The sequence below is a fragment of the Cibotium barometz genome, chromosome 20, assembly GCF_041138505.1.
Source record: "Cibotium barometz isolate CiBa-2024 chromosome 20, ASM4113850v1, whole genome shotgun sequence".
NCBI classification, from domain to species: domain Eukaryota; kingdom Viridiplantae; phylum Streptophyta; class Polypodiopsida; order Cyatheales; family Cibotiaceae; genus Cibotium; species Cibotium barometz.
In genome coordinates, this window is record NC_141065.1 from 17046833 (window position 1) to 17062376 (window position 15544).

Genomic DNA, 15544 nt, shown 5'->3' on the forward strand with positions numbered 1-15544 from the left:
TTCCCTCTCTACAACCATCTCTTTCTCTCTCTCTCTCTCTCTCTCACACACACACACATGCCCTCTCCCTCTCTTTGTCACGTACACACACTCTCAAATGTTGAAACTCTCTCTCTCTCTCTCTCTCTCTCTCTCTCTCTCTCTCTCTCTCTCTCTCATGCACACACATATACACACTTGCTCTCTCTCTCTCTCTCTCTCTCTCTCTCTCTCTCACACACACACACACACACACACACATGCACACACTCCCTCTCTCTTCTTACACTCTCCCACACATAGAAGCGCTCTCTCTCTCTCTCTCTCTCTCTCTCTCTCTCTCTCTCTCTCACTTACACACTCTCTCTCTCTGTCACGCACACATACACATATGTAAATATATAGTATATACAATATTATGTTTTAGATACATAAACCCCATACATCGAATGCACAACATCTAGTGCATTTCTGCTCACATATCTGTTACGTGGAAACACATGCTTTGTTTGCTTCCCAAATTAGCATGCTTCACATATTTTCTGCATACCTTCCACTTTAAATTTTGGCAGCCCTGTCACAATTCCTTTTGTCTGCATAGACTTCAATCTCTGCACATTTACATGTCCAATCCTTTTATGCCGAATGTCTGTGTCTGCAACAATTCCTGAACCATTTGCAAACATCGCAGCACTCATTTCAGGAATGTCTACATTCAACGTAAACATTCTGCCCACTCTGTTGCCTTTTGCAACCAAAGTGCACTTGTCTTTGAAATCTTCAACATAACACCCATCAGGGTTAAACCGAACCTGCAAACCCTACTCAATCATCTGGCCAACTGAAACCAGATTCTTTGTTATGTTCGGTACATGAAGTACTACAGTTAAGAATAAGTATCCTATCCCCATAATTGATGAGCTTCTGGATAGGCTAAGTGGAGCCCAGATCTTCACAAAGATAGATCTCAAATCAGGGTATTATCAGATCAGGATTAATGAGCAAGATATCTCGAAGAAAGCCCCATCAATACTCGATATGGGCATTATGAATTCGCTTTCATGCCATTTGGATTAACAAATGCCCCAGCTACATTCAATCGCTTAATGCAAGACATTCTGAGAGAATTCTTGGATGATTTTATTCTTGTTTTCTTTGATGATATTCTGATTTACTCAAAGAATGCAACTAACCCATGAAACTCATGTTAGAAAAGTTCTTGAGATTCTAAGGAAGTACCAACTCTTTGCAAAAAAGAGCAAATGCACTTTCTCTATCGAGACCATGTTGAATATTTGGGATTTCTGGTGTCCAAAGATGGAATTTCTCTAGATTTCGCAAAAGTCCAAGCAGTCAATAGATTGGCCTGAACCAAAGTCAGTGAAAGAAGTCAGAGGATTCTTGGAATTGATTGGTTGGTATAGAATTTTTATACCAAAGTATGCTCTCATAGCTTCCCCCCTGACTAATCTTCTCAAGAAGAATAACCTGTTTCAATGGTCTGCCAGGTGCCAGAGTGCTTTTGATAAGCTGAAGACCCGCCTTGGTAACCAATCCCGTTTTGAGGTTGCCAATTTCTCTCATACCAACAATGGTTTTGCCCTGGGAGGTACACTCATGCAGGAAGGTCACGCAGTGGCCTCTAATGAATCTCGAAAACTCAGAACGCATGAGAGAAATTATGCTGTCCACAACCTGGAACTACTTTCAGTAGTATATGCCCTGAAGTTGTGGAGACATTACCTACTGGGTCAAAGATTCACTTTGATGATAAATCATCAGATCTTAAAGTGGATCTTCACTCAGAAGGATCTCAACATGCGCCAAAGAAGGTGGATGCCGACCTTGTAGGAATTTGATTTTGAAATCAAGTACCACCCAAGCAAAGAACATGTGGTAGCAGATGCCCTCAGGAAAAAAAGCCTCCTTGCTTGCAATTACTATAGTGTCAAATCCCTTGATATTTGAATCAAGAGAGAGGATCATGTAGGATAGATTCTTTGGCCCTATTACTACCCTACTTATGCAAAAAAGCAAAACTCCACAGGAGTTGAACCGAGTTCAAGGGTACAGCCTGGATGATGTAATTATGTATTATAATTACAGGCTATGCAATCCCACAATGATGAGGGAACTAAGGGTCAAATTCTGAATAAAGCCCATGACAGCCTTATTGTTTGCAGGACATCCATGCTTCATCAAAACCTACATGTCTGTGAGGAAAAGCTTCTTTTGTTTGGCTTGGTCTAAAAAAGGGTGTACTTAATCATGTACGTCAATGTCTCACCTGTCAAAAAGTCAAGGTCGAGAGAGTAAAAATGCCTGGGAAGTTACATCCATTAGACATCCCCTAGATGAAGTGAAAATGTATCAGTACGGATTTTATTACTGGATTACCTTCACTGCAATCAGGTTACAACTCCATCTTTGTGGGGTAGTTGATAGACTAACCAAAGTTGCCCATCTGATTCCAGTAAAAGAAACCTACACTGCAGTGGATTTGGCTAGAGTGTTCCTCAAGGAAATCTTCAGATTGCATGGCCTACCCAAGAGAATACTAAGTGATCGAGATCCCAAGTTCACGTCAAGATTCTGGACTGCATTTTTCGAAGCAGTAGGAACCTTCTTGGATCTCAGCACAGCTTACCACCCCGAGACCGATGGTCAAACTGAAAGGGTGAACCAAGTAATCGAGGATATACTTTGGTCATGTTGTGGAGCAGGGAAGCCAAGAAGTGGCTAAGCTATGTTCACCTAGTCTAATTTGTCTATAATGCTTCTTATCATCACTGAAGTATTGGGATGAGCCCTTTCAAAGCTCTGTATGGACAAGATTTCTTAACTCCATTAACTTGTTCCGACCCATTGATTAGGGTCAAGATGTCCAGTTGACGACATGGAGCAGCGGATGCAGTCAATTCACAAAGATATAAAAGCTACCCAGGATAGACCGAAGCAGTATGCAGATAAGAAGAGGACAGACAGAAAATTTGAAGAAGAAAATATGGTCTTCATTCGAGTACACCCCAAAAGAAGTTCTCTATCTCTTGGGAAGTACAAGAAGTTATCCCCTAGATATTGTGGACCATATCTGATCACAAAGAAAGTAGGTGACTTAGACTACGAGCTTCTTCTGCCTCATCATCTCAAAGTACATAATGTATTTCATGTCAGCCTTCTTAAAAAGTATATACCAAGCCCGAATCATGTGCTTGATGAAATCTTAACTTCTTCAACCCAAGGGCAGATGGAACTCCACCCTGAAGAAATCCTTGATGTTCGAGAAAAGGTTCTCAGGAACAGAATTCTGAGAGAATTGTTGGTCAAATGGAAGTTCTATCCTATTGAAGATGCCACCTGGGAGAGAAAGAGCCGAACTGCTTGCGGGATTATCCTTAGTTTGCGAGATGAGGACATCTCGTGTTTTTCAAGTGGGAGAGAATGTAAGATTCATCCCTAGCGCCTCAAGATGTCCAATATCTTCCCCTGTAATCAAATCCCTCTTCATAAATATAAAAGATCTTGTTTCTACCTATTTTTACCTAGAGAGAGAAAATATTCTAGAGAGAGATTATTCAGATTTTAGATATTTTTGGATGGAAAAATATCTCTTCTTATTAAAATAAATTCCCCTAAAATAGAAGTTCAAAAAGATTTTCAGAAGGAGTATTAGAAATCAATTATAATATGTTCAAAAGGCCTTATCCTAGGGGTCCAGATTTTAAAAAAATTTTAAATTAAGGTTTTGAGGGGCCAATCAGATTCATCCAAATGTAGGGAGGAGATAAATAGAAGAAATAAAGAAACTCCCCACAAAAATGAGTAAATACTCACATAAGATGAAGAGTGGACTAAGGACCAAAGGAAATACTAAAAAAAATGAATTTTTGACAACTTTCCCCTCATGAAGGAGGCGCCTATTTCACGTGTGGTGGAGTTTTAAATTCTCAAATATTGAGATATTTCATCTCTCCTCTCTCTTAATTCAAGTCTAGTTCCAAAAAGTAAGCTAAACTGACCCAAAAATGGTCAAAAATTGACCAAACTAATCTGGAAAATCATAGAATCAGTTTGCTTGGTTAGAAGCTCACTTTTTCTTATAAATAGAAGCCTCCCCCTTTGTAGAAACTTAATAGCATTTTATGCACACTGTTACTCTACTTCTCCCTAGAGCCAAAAACTATGAATTTCTTAATAATTCATTAGTTTTTGACCATTCCCTCTTCTAAAGAATTGGTGGCCACTCTTGTTGCAAACAAGAGTAGATCCCTCAAACCATCAAGCCAAAGGAAAGCTCTCAGAAATTCATGTAAGCTAGAATTCCTACTTTTTCTTTATTCTTTTTTAATGGTTTTCTAATTTTTATTTTCTTTGAAATGTAAAATGATGCTATGCCTTGTTGGAAAGGCTTTCCCCTTCTCTCATTCTTAGATTCAGCCTTTCTTTATCCTAGATAAGTAATCTAATTGTTGGAATTAAACTTTTCATATTATTTCTCTTTTAAAAGTGGAATTTGATTAGTTTAGAATGCTTTAAACCATTTGGGAAAATTTTTTAAGTGACTTAAGAATAGGAAAATTTCAAAAATGGTAAGCCATACAAAGGAGGTTATGGAAAAATTTTCTTAAATTTTGTGAAATAAGTTTTATCTTTTATTATTCAAAAAGTATAATCCCCACCGTTTGTGTATTCTAAAAGTGTTATTTTCATTCTAAGCATAGAAAAATGCAAGAAAAAGTCTCCTTGCTTGTAATTACTATAGTGTCAAATCCCTTGATATTTGAATTAAGAGAGAGGATCATGTAGGATAGATTCTTTGGCCCTATTGCTACCCTACTTATGTAGGAAAGCAAAACTCCACAAGAGTTGAATCGAGTTTAAGGGTACAGCCTGGATGATGGAATTATGTATTATAATCGCAGGCTATGCATTCCAATGATGAGGGAACTAAGGGTCAAATTCTGAATAAAGCCCATGACAGTCTTATTGCAAGGCATCCAGGCTTCATAAAAACCTACATGTCTGTGAAGAAAAGCTTCTTTTGGCCTGGTCTAAAAAAGGATGTACTTAATCATGTACATCAATGTCTAACCTGTCAGAAACTCAAGGCCAAGAGAGTAAAAATGCCTGGGAAGTTACATCCATTAGAAATCTTCCAGATGAAGTGGAAATGTATTAGTATGGATTTTATTACTGGATTACCTTCACTGTAATCAGGTTACAACTCCATCTTCGTGGTAGTTGATAGATTAACCAAAGGTCCCCATCTGATTCCAGTAAAAGAAACCTACACTGCAGTGGATGTGGCCAGAGTGTTCCTCAAGGAAATCTTCAGATTGCATGGCCTACCCAAGAGAATAGTAAGTGATTGAGATCCCAAGTTCACATCAAGATTCTAGACTGCATTTTTCGAAGTAGTAGGAACCTTCCTGGATCTCAGAACAGCTTACCACCCCGAGACCGATGGTCAAACTGAAAGGATGAACCAAGTAATCGAGGATATACTTTGGTCATGCTGTGTGGCAGGGAACCCAAGAAGTGGCTAGGATGAGCCCTTTCAAAGCTCTGTATGGACAAGATTGCTTAACTCCATTAACTTGATCTGACCCATTGGATCAAGATGTCTAGACAAATGCTTGACGACATGGAGCAGCAGATACAGTCAATTCGCAAAGATATAAAAGTTGCCCAGGATAGAGAGAAGCAGTGTGCAGATAAGAAGAGGACAGGTAGAAAATTCGAAGAAGCAGATATGGTCTTCATTCGAGTACGCCCCAAAAGAAGTTCTCTATTTTGTGGGAAGTACAAGAAGTTATCCCCCCAGATATTGTGAACCATATTTGATCACAAAGAAAGTAGGTGATAGCCTACGAGCTTCTTCTGCCTCCTCATCTCAAAAGTACATAATGTATTTCATGTCAGCCTTCTTAAAAAGTATATAACAAGCCCGAATCATGTGCTTGATGGGATGAAATCTCAACTTCTTCACCCAAGGACGGATGGAACTCCAACCTAAATAAATCCTTAATGCTCAAGAAAAGGTTCTCTGGACAGAATTCTGAGAGAATTGTTGGTCAAATGGAAGTTCTATCCTTTTGAAGATGCCAGCTAGGAGAAAGAAGCCGAATTGTTGCAGGTTTATCCCCAGTTTGTGAGATGAGGATATCTCAGTGGGAAAGAATGTAAGATTCCTCCCCAGCCCCTCAAGATGTCTAGTATCTTCCCTTGTAAATTAAATCCCTCTTTAGAAATATAAAAGATCTTGTTTTTACCTGTTTTTGCCTAGAGAGAGAAAATGTTCTATAGAGAGGTTATTAAGATTTTAGATATTTTTGGACGGAAGATTTTTAAAAATTTTTAAATTAAGATTCTGAGGGGCCAATCAGATTCATCCAAATGTAGGGAGGAGATAAATAGAAGAAATAAAGAAAATTCCCCACAAAAATGAGTAAATACTCACATAAGATGAAGAGTGGACTACCAAAGGAAATACTAAAAAAATGAATTTTTGACACCTCAAGAGTGGGGATTCCCCCTCATGAAGGAGGCACCTATTTCACATGTGTGGTGGAGTTTTAAATTTTCAAATGTTGAGATATTTCATCTCTCCTCTCTCTTAATTCAAGTCTAGTTCCAAAAAGTAAGCTAAACTGACCCAAAAATGGTCAAAAATTGACCAAAATGATATGTAAAATTCTAGAATCAGTTTGCTTGGTTAGAAGCTCAATTTTTCCTATAAATAGAAGCCTCTCCCTTTGTCGAAACTTAATAGTGTTTTATGCACTGTTACTCTACTTCTCCCCAGAGCCAAAAACTGTAAATTTCTTAATAATTCGTTAGTTTTTGACCATTCCCTCTTCTAAAGAATTGGTGGCCACTCTTGTTACAAACAAGAGTAGATCCCTCAAACCATCAAGCCAAAGGAAAGCTCTCAGAAATTCATGCAAGCTAGAATGCCTACTTTGTCTTTATTCTTTTTTAATGGTTTTCTAATTTTTGTTTTCTTTGAAATGTAAAATGATGCTATGCCTTGTTGGAAAGGCTTTCCCCCTCTCTCATTCTTGAATTCAGCCTTTCTTTATCCTAGATAAGTAATCTAATTGTTGGAATTAAACTTTTCATATTAATTCTCTTTTAAAAGTGAAATTTGATTAGTTTAGAATGCTTTAAACCATTTGGGAATAATTTTTAAGTGACTTAAGGATAGGAAAATTTGAAAAATGGTCAGCCATACAAAGGAGGTTATGGTAAAAAAAATTTAAATTTTGTGAAATAAGTTTATCTTTTATTATTCAAAAAGAATAATCCCCATCGTTTTTGTATTCCTAAAGTGTTATTTTCATTCTAGGCATTGAAAAATGCATAGTAGAAATATTTTCATTATAAAAGTGTTATTTCCATTAAAATTAAATTCTATGCATAGAAAGATGCATATTGATTTTTTTAATTATAAAAGAGTGATTTTCATTAGATTTAAATTCTATGCATAGAAATATGCATATTGGTTATTTTTTTTAATTATAAAAGAGTGATTTCATTAGATTTAAATTCTATGCATAGAAAGATGCATATTGGATATTTTTTTTATTTTAAAGCTGTTACTTTCATCAATATTGATTTTTATGCATAAATAGATGCATTAAAAAAATTATTTATAAAAGTGTTACTTTCATCAATATTGATTTCTATGCATAAAAGAAATTTTTTTATTATAAAAGTGTTACTTTCATCAATATTGATTTTTATGCATAAATAGATGCATAAAAGATTTTTTTATTATAAAAGTGTTACTTTCATTAATATTGATTTTTATGCATAAATAAAAGTGTTACTTTCATCAATATTGATTTTTATGCATAAATAGATGCATAAAAGAATTTTTTTTATTATAAAAGTGTTACTTTCATCGAAATGGATTTTTATGCATAAATAGATGCATAAAATAATTTTTTATTATAAGTGTTAGTTTCATCAAAATTAATTTTTATGCATAAAAGGATTTTCTTTTATATAAAAGTGTTATTTCCATAGAAGTTGGATTTTATGCATAAATAGATGCATACAAAAAAAAATTTAAATCAAAATGAGAGTTCTCTTTAATCATTGTTTGAATCCCATGAATATTGGTAAATGAATAAGTAAATACTTTGTGAAGGAAAATTCTATTGTTTCATATTCTCTAGGATGGTAATGAGAAAATTCAGAAGATCTATCAAAGTCAAAATTTTAGATAAATGATTAATTTATTCCTCATAGAAATACGTGTTTAGTTTTGAATTCAGTTAAGCAAAATACTCAATGAATGAAATTCAGTAAAGTATTAATTGAAATATTACCCTTATAGAAAGATAGTTTAGGGAGAACCTTTCCAGACTTGAATCCTGAATCAGACTATGACCACGACTTAATCTCCTTCGTTAGTTTCAAGAAAAGACGATGTGACCAGTACAGGAAAATTCAATCAAATCACCCACCACCAAATCTGAAATTAAATTGAGACCTTTGATTTTGATCTGAGGATCAAGATTACAGAATTCAAGGAATTCTACTTGGGAATCCAGACCTGTGATCTAGAAGTCTTGGGATGATACGGAATTAAGATATACTCATTGTATTCAAAAGAAAATCAAAACTGAAAACTTGCATAGAAACCCTGTTTTCTTAAAGGACTGTCTTATACTAGAATGCTGCTGGAGGAAGCATTTGGTACATGTGGTCAAAGGACAGCTCACGCGGCAGCAAAAACCTGCCTAGGTCTTGACCAGCCTGGGTATAGTGAAAAATGGTGTACTTTTGGTAGGTAACGAAGTAGTCCCTGAGTGAAGTGCCAGGACACCAAAGGAGGATCCTGGTGGAGGGTTCTGACTAGGCGATGCACGCGCTTGCAGTGCTTAGGACACCCATGCGTATGTCTCAAAACAAAGAGTCCAGAGTGATACTGTTTTGTGAGAAACAAGGATTGAATGGAAATTTTGAGTTATGACATCTGTAACCAATAATTGTTTGTCAATGGATTGTTAATAAAGTTAAAGTTTAAAGAGGAGTGTGTGCGTATCTGTATTCTAAAACAAAAGTTAAGAAAGGCATTCAATTATGGGTAGGTGAGTACTTGTCTAGTTCTACCAATTCGAGTGGTTGGGTGGTGGGCGGTGGCTAACCCATGGGCCGGATGGGGCTAGGCTGGAATCAGTAGAGTTTTAATAATAAAGTTGACCAATAGGAATACGCTTAGAACTCGAGTAGTTAATTAAAATCCTGAAGACTTCTGTGATGAATAGATCAATGGCTGTGCCTGATTCAATTAGGAAAAAAGCGTTGATTCCTTCGAGTTAAGTCTATAATAGTTTCCCTTCTATCTGATTTAAGTCTATAATAGTTTCCCTTCTATCTAATTTAATTCTATAATAGTTTCCCTTCTATCTGATTTAATCAGATAGAAGGTTAGTTCAGTATCTTGACCTCGTTAGAGAAATTCGTTAAGAAAATAAAAAACGGTGGAATCGTCCCCGTTTTTGGGCAGGGAAAATTTTGTGATTTCAATTTTCGGAATGACCACCAGCTTAGTCTCGTGCCCGGACATTTGAGGGCGAGGCCCCAAGTGAGATACCTTGCCCCGCGCAAGGGGAAGCTACGTCCGCTGCTACTACCATCCGAGAATTCGGTGCGCAGAGGGGGCAGTGGGATCTCACTCTGTTAGTAGATCTCATATTTGAGACTCTACTAGCATAATCTACACACACACACACACACACACACATATATATATATATATCCATGTACCTATACATGTACTCCAACCTCATAGACAAGTCTATTGTGTACTGTGGACTTTATGTACCTAAGTATCCTTCTAGCCACATCCAAGTTTAGCTTCCTCAGGGCCTACATAAACTGACTCACTAATCCAACAACATAGCACAAATATGGCTTGGTGATAGTCATGTAGATTTAACTCCCCACAATGTGCGTATACATAGTAAGGGTCCTTTAAAAGATAACCTAAATTTGAAGCCAATTTTGTGTTCTACTCCAATGGAATTGAGAATGGCTTATAACATATCATTCCATACTTCGACAACATGTCCAAAGTATAATGCCTCTATAAAAGTGAAATCCCATCACATGATCTAATTAGTTCTATGCCCAGGATGTATCGTAGCTCACCCACATCCTTTATTTTAAACTCATTCTTAAGTAGAATCTTTACCTCATGAATGTCAACATCACTATCCCATGTAATCAAATCATCGACATAAATGCCTACCCACTAGAACAAAATACCCATGTTAGTCTTTTTTACATATAGTAAAAAATCTCATGAAGATATATGAAATCAAATAGTGACAAGATACTCTTTTTGGCCATGCCTCTGAGAGCAGGACTATTGTGAGCATGTTCACACACAGCTCCAGTTTCCAAAACCAAAGGGAAACCTAGAGGTACAGTTTAGTTCATGGATAGAAAATAAAAATTCGAATAGAAGTTTTAGTATAATGCTGGTATCTGGTTGGAAACCCCATGGTGTGTGTGAACAGGCTCTCTGAGGATTGGGAGGAATTATTCACTTAGAGGGTTCTAGGTCAATGATTAAGGGATCCAAGGATAGAGATTTTTTGCCTTTTGCATTTTTGGTTTTTGCAAAATTTGAGATTTGATGTAGATGTGCTTTGATTAGCACTTACTGCATATATTTTGCCTTTTTTGAAATCAATGCTAATAGAAATGCAACTTGTTGAAATTTTTTTAATATTCACATGCCTTACTTATGGCATTCAGAATTTTATCCCATCTACCTATTCCTACAAAAGAGATCATTATACTACTAAAGACCCCACTTTGTCTCAGTATAATTTATGGTTTGTAATAATGATAACATGGTAGGACACCCTTTTGCAAAGGGGTGTTTGTAACTTCTTTTTCTTTTCAAGATCACTATAGTGTATTTTTACCATGTGAAATCAAAGAAAACAACTGAGACTTTTTGTAGCACTTATTTTAAAGAGTGATTTTTCATACATTTAAACCACAAAACCAATAACTAGTATGCACATTTTTATGATAAAAACTCGATGATTTGATAAGTTATCCTTATTTTAATATGTTAGAAGAAGGTTTTTATAGAGCATTAGGTCAAGTCAAACCAAGCTTTTAGTGCTTGCTTCAAGCCATACAAGGTTTTACATAACCTTCTACATAAATTCCTACCTACTAGAATAATGCCCGTATTAATATTTTTTACATATAGTAAAAAATCTCATGTAGATATATGAAATCAAATAGTGACAAGATACTCTCCTATTTTGTTGGAACATGCTCTGGATGCTTGCTTCAAACCATACAAGGTATTATGTAACCTCCTATAAATAAACTCTGGGTGTGTGTGCTATCATATATCTGATAGTACTTCACCATGAGGTCATGAGGTCATATACTTATGCCATGGGCACTTTTTCCCACTGGGTTTTTTCTTATGGCCATCTAAGTGTAAACAGGCACCTTAGGATTAGCTAGTATATAAGCAATCTTATCCTCACAGGATTGCTGTTCATTTTCTTAATTTGTTAGACCTTGAGCTATTACTCCAAGTGAACTAGCCTTCTACACACACTCTCTCCCCCTTATGTTCTCTTAATATGTGAACATTAAGTAAGTGAGTGTATGCACCTTTTCTTCCATCAAAGCTAATAGTGGTATTAGAGTAAAGTTTCTCCATAGCTTATGTTTAAGTTTTCAATAGCTTGAAGCTTCAATTAAAGAAAGCTACATAACTTTACAAGATTTCCATATCTTGTTTCTCTCATATAGATTTCAATTCTGTGTAGTATTGGACTCAATTCGACTACAATGTTCTCTACATATATAGTCCAATCTTCTTGACATAAAATAGTCATTTAAAAACAGGTTTCATAAATACAGTTTCTAACGAACTCTCATCTTTCTACATTGTTCCTCATCATTTCTCGTTATTCCACATTCTTCGACATCAATTCACATTTCTTATTCCACATCCAGTCATATGTATTTCCATCGTCCTTCATCCATTCTCATCCAATCACATCATATTACATCTCATCACATCTATCCTCATCACATCACATCACAACATATCCACATTGCATCTCATCCATTCATATCACATCATTTCTCGTTATTCCACATTCTTCGACATAAATTCACATTTCTTATTCCACATCCAGTCATATGTATTCCCATCATCCTTCATCCATTCTCATCCAATCACATCATATTACATCTCATCACATCTATCCTCATCACATCACATCACAACATATCCACATTGCATCTCATCCATTCATATCACATCACATCCATCTACATTCATTCAGATCCACATCACATCCACATATCATCACATCACGTTCACATCTATTTACATTACTTCACATCCATTCACATCTACCCAAGTCCACATCACATCCACATATCATCACACCACGTTCACATCTATTTACATTACTTCACATCCATTCACATCTACCCAAGTCCACATCACATCACATCTCATCTATCCACATCACATCTCATCTATCCACATCATATCTCATCCATTCATATATCTAACTAGATCCATATCACATCCACATATCATCACATCACGTTCACATCTATTTACATTACTTCACATCCATTCACATCTACCCAAGTGCACATTACATCACATCTCATCTATCCACATTGTATCTCATCCATTCATATCTAGCCAGATCCACATCATATCACATCCATTCACACCTCATTACATGGCATTCACATCTCACCACATCTCACCACATCTCACCTCATCCACTCACATCTCATCACATCCATTCACATCCATCACACCCATTCACATCCCACATTCATTCACATGCATATCTATCACATCACATCTCATTCTCATCTATTTACATCACATCACATCCTTTCACATATCATCACATCTCATTCTCATCCATTTATATCACATCACATCCTTTCACATATCATTACATCTCATTCACATCTCATCACATCCATTTACATCACATCACATCTCATCCACATCTCATCACATCCACATCCACATCCATTTACATCACATCACATCTCATCCACATCCACATCCATTTACATCTCATCCACATCCATTTACATCACATCACATCTCATCCACATCCACATCCACATCCATTTACATCTCATCCACATCCATTTACATCACATCACATCTCATCCACATCTCATCACATCCACATCCACATCCATTTACATCACATCACATCTCATTCACATCTTATTCACACACCGCATTCACATTTAGTACCATTTTCTACTTTCGATACCGATAGGATTTTTCTAAGTTTCTGCCAATTGCTTGGCCTAGTTAAAGGTACTTTTCCTCGATGGATATTTTCATATTCTTTCTCAAATTTCTCAAGTGAAATATATTCAATATTCTTCTTTGGAGTAAAAGATTCATGGGATTTACAAAAATCAATTCTATCCATATTTTCCAGTAAAATTAATAATACTGCTCAAAATTTCACTTTTGATAAATACTCATAATTTGAATTATGCCAAAAATCCCTCTTTTACCTTAATTACTTGGATCTTAAATATCATGGGAATTCCTCTTTTTGCATAAAAATAAATTCACCAAAAATTTCTCTTTTACCATTTAATTACTAGAATCTCAAATATCATGGTAATTTCTCTTTTTGTATAAAAATAAATTTACCAAAATTTACTCTTTTCTCATAATGAATTAATTATGCATAATTACCAAAAAAAATATTTCTCATGAATATGATTAAAATCATTCTTTTTTCATAGGATGTCCAATCCTAGAATATGGTAGGAAGTCCTCTTTTAGCATTATGCATAAAAATAAGATATGTATTATTTTTTAAATTTTTTCCCATAGCTTTGCTCTGCTATTACTGATAATTCTCATTTTTTTCCTAAAGAATAAAAGCTTGTAATGAAAATATGATAGTAGTTCCTCTTTTATGCTTAAAATCAAACTATGAATTTAAATCATAATCATAAACTTAATTATGATTATCCTACTTGATTAATCTCATTCCATTATTTCTCTTTTCCCAAATTGATAGAATAATCTATTTCTCATTTAGAATCAATCAAAGTAGTTTTTAACTACTTATAAATAATCTAAAAGAAATAACCATTATTTTGTTAACACAAAATCATTAAAAAATCCTTTTCTTAATCTCCAGCTTAACAAGCCTAGAGTTCAGCTTTTAATTGAGAAACTATCATTGAGAAGCATCCTTTTTCAAGAGATTTAGCCATAAAGATGGCTATTCTTTTAGAGAGAGAGAGATTTACTTAAAGAAAGCATTACAAATAAGCATAAAGATTAACTTTCTCTTAATTAAGCATTAAGACTTTAAGGGAAAGCTTGATTTAAATTAAAACAATTATTTAGAAAGCTTCTAAAGCTTGAGAGAGGTTGAGAAGAAGAAAGTCATTGAGATAAATTGGAAAAAACCATAAAAATTAATTTTACCTCCAAGTTTGTCTTGATTCTCTATTAGCATTGAAGCCCCCGACCAATCAATTGGTCCACCAAGAGGAGAAGAGCAACTCCAAGAGTAGTTGTAGAGAGAGAGAGCTCCAAACTCTCGAGAGAGAAAGGAAAATTTAAAGGATAATAGAAAATATGATTATTTTAATATAATACTGGCATAGTATAGCTCCAATATTTTATTACAAATGATTGAGGGCCTATTTATAGGTGAGGGAGGACACTAACCAAGTCCAACTGGGTTCTAAAACTTTCTAAGTTCAGTTTAACTCAATTTGGACAAGATTTGGACCAATTTGGCTCCCTTTTTTATTTGGTTTGATCCAGGAGAGAGGAGAGATAAAAATATCACAATTTTTTTGAATTAAAAACCCTTCCACACATGTGAAAGAGGCGCCTACATCAAGAGTCCCCCTTTCCTTACCAAGGTGTCAAAAATGCATCATTATTCTAAAATATCTCATTTTTTTAGTAATATCTCATAATTTCTAACTAATAAACCTTGTACTCAGTCAACTCTTCATCTTATGTGAGCATTTACTCATTTTTGTGTATTTTCTTTTATTCTTTGGATTTATCTCATCCCAACAGTTGGATTAATCCAATTGGCCCATTGGACCCTTAATTGGACCATAATCCCAAAATTTCTGAAAATGTAGACTCTTAGGATAAGGTCCCTTATACTATTTTCAATTAATTCCTAATGCACATTAGAAAGTTCATTTTGAACTTCTGTTTCAGGGGAAACCATTTTAGACACTAGGAGGATTTTATATCCATAGATATCTCAATTTTGGATTAACTCTCTCTAGGCCAAAACAGGGTAAAACAAGATCTTTCTTTTATTTCAAGGAGGGGAATAATTACAAGAACAGAAGGGGAGGTTCTTACACCTTTACACCTCAAAAGCTAGAGGGAGGAATCTTACAGTGGTGGAAATGGCAGAGGTCGCAGAGCACTTGTTCACACGGCCTGTGCTATAAATGAAGAACCGACTTTAGAAATGGCTGAAGAAGAGCATGCCATCGTCCATATAGT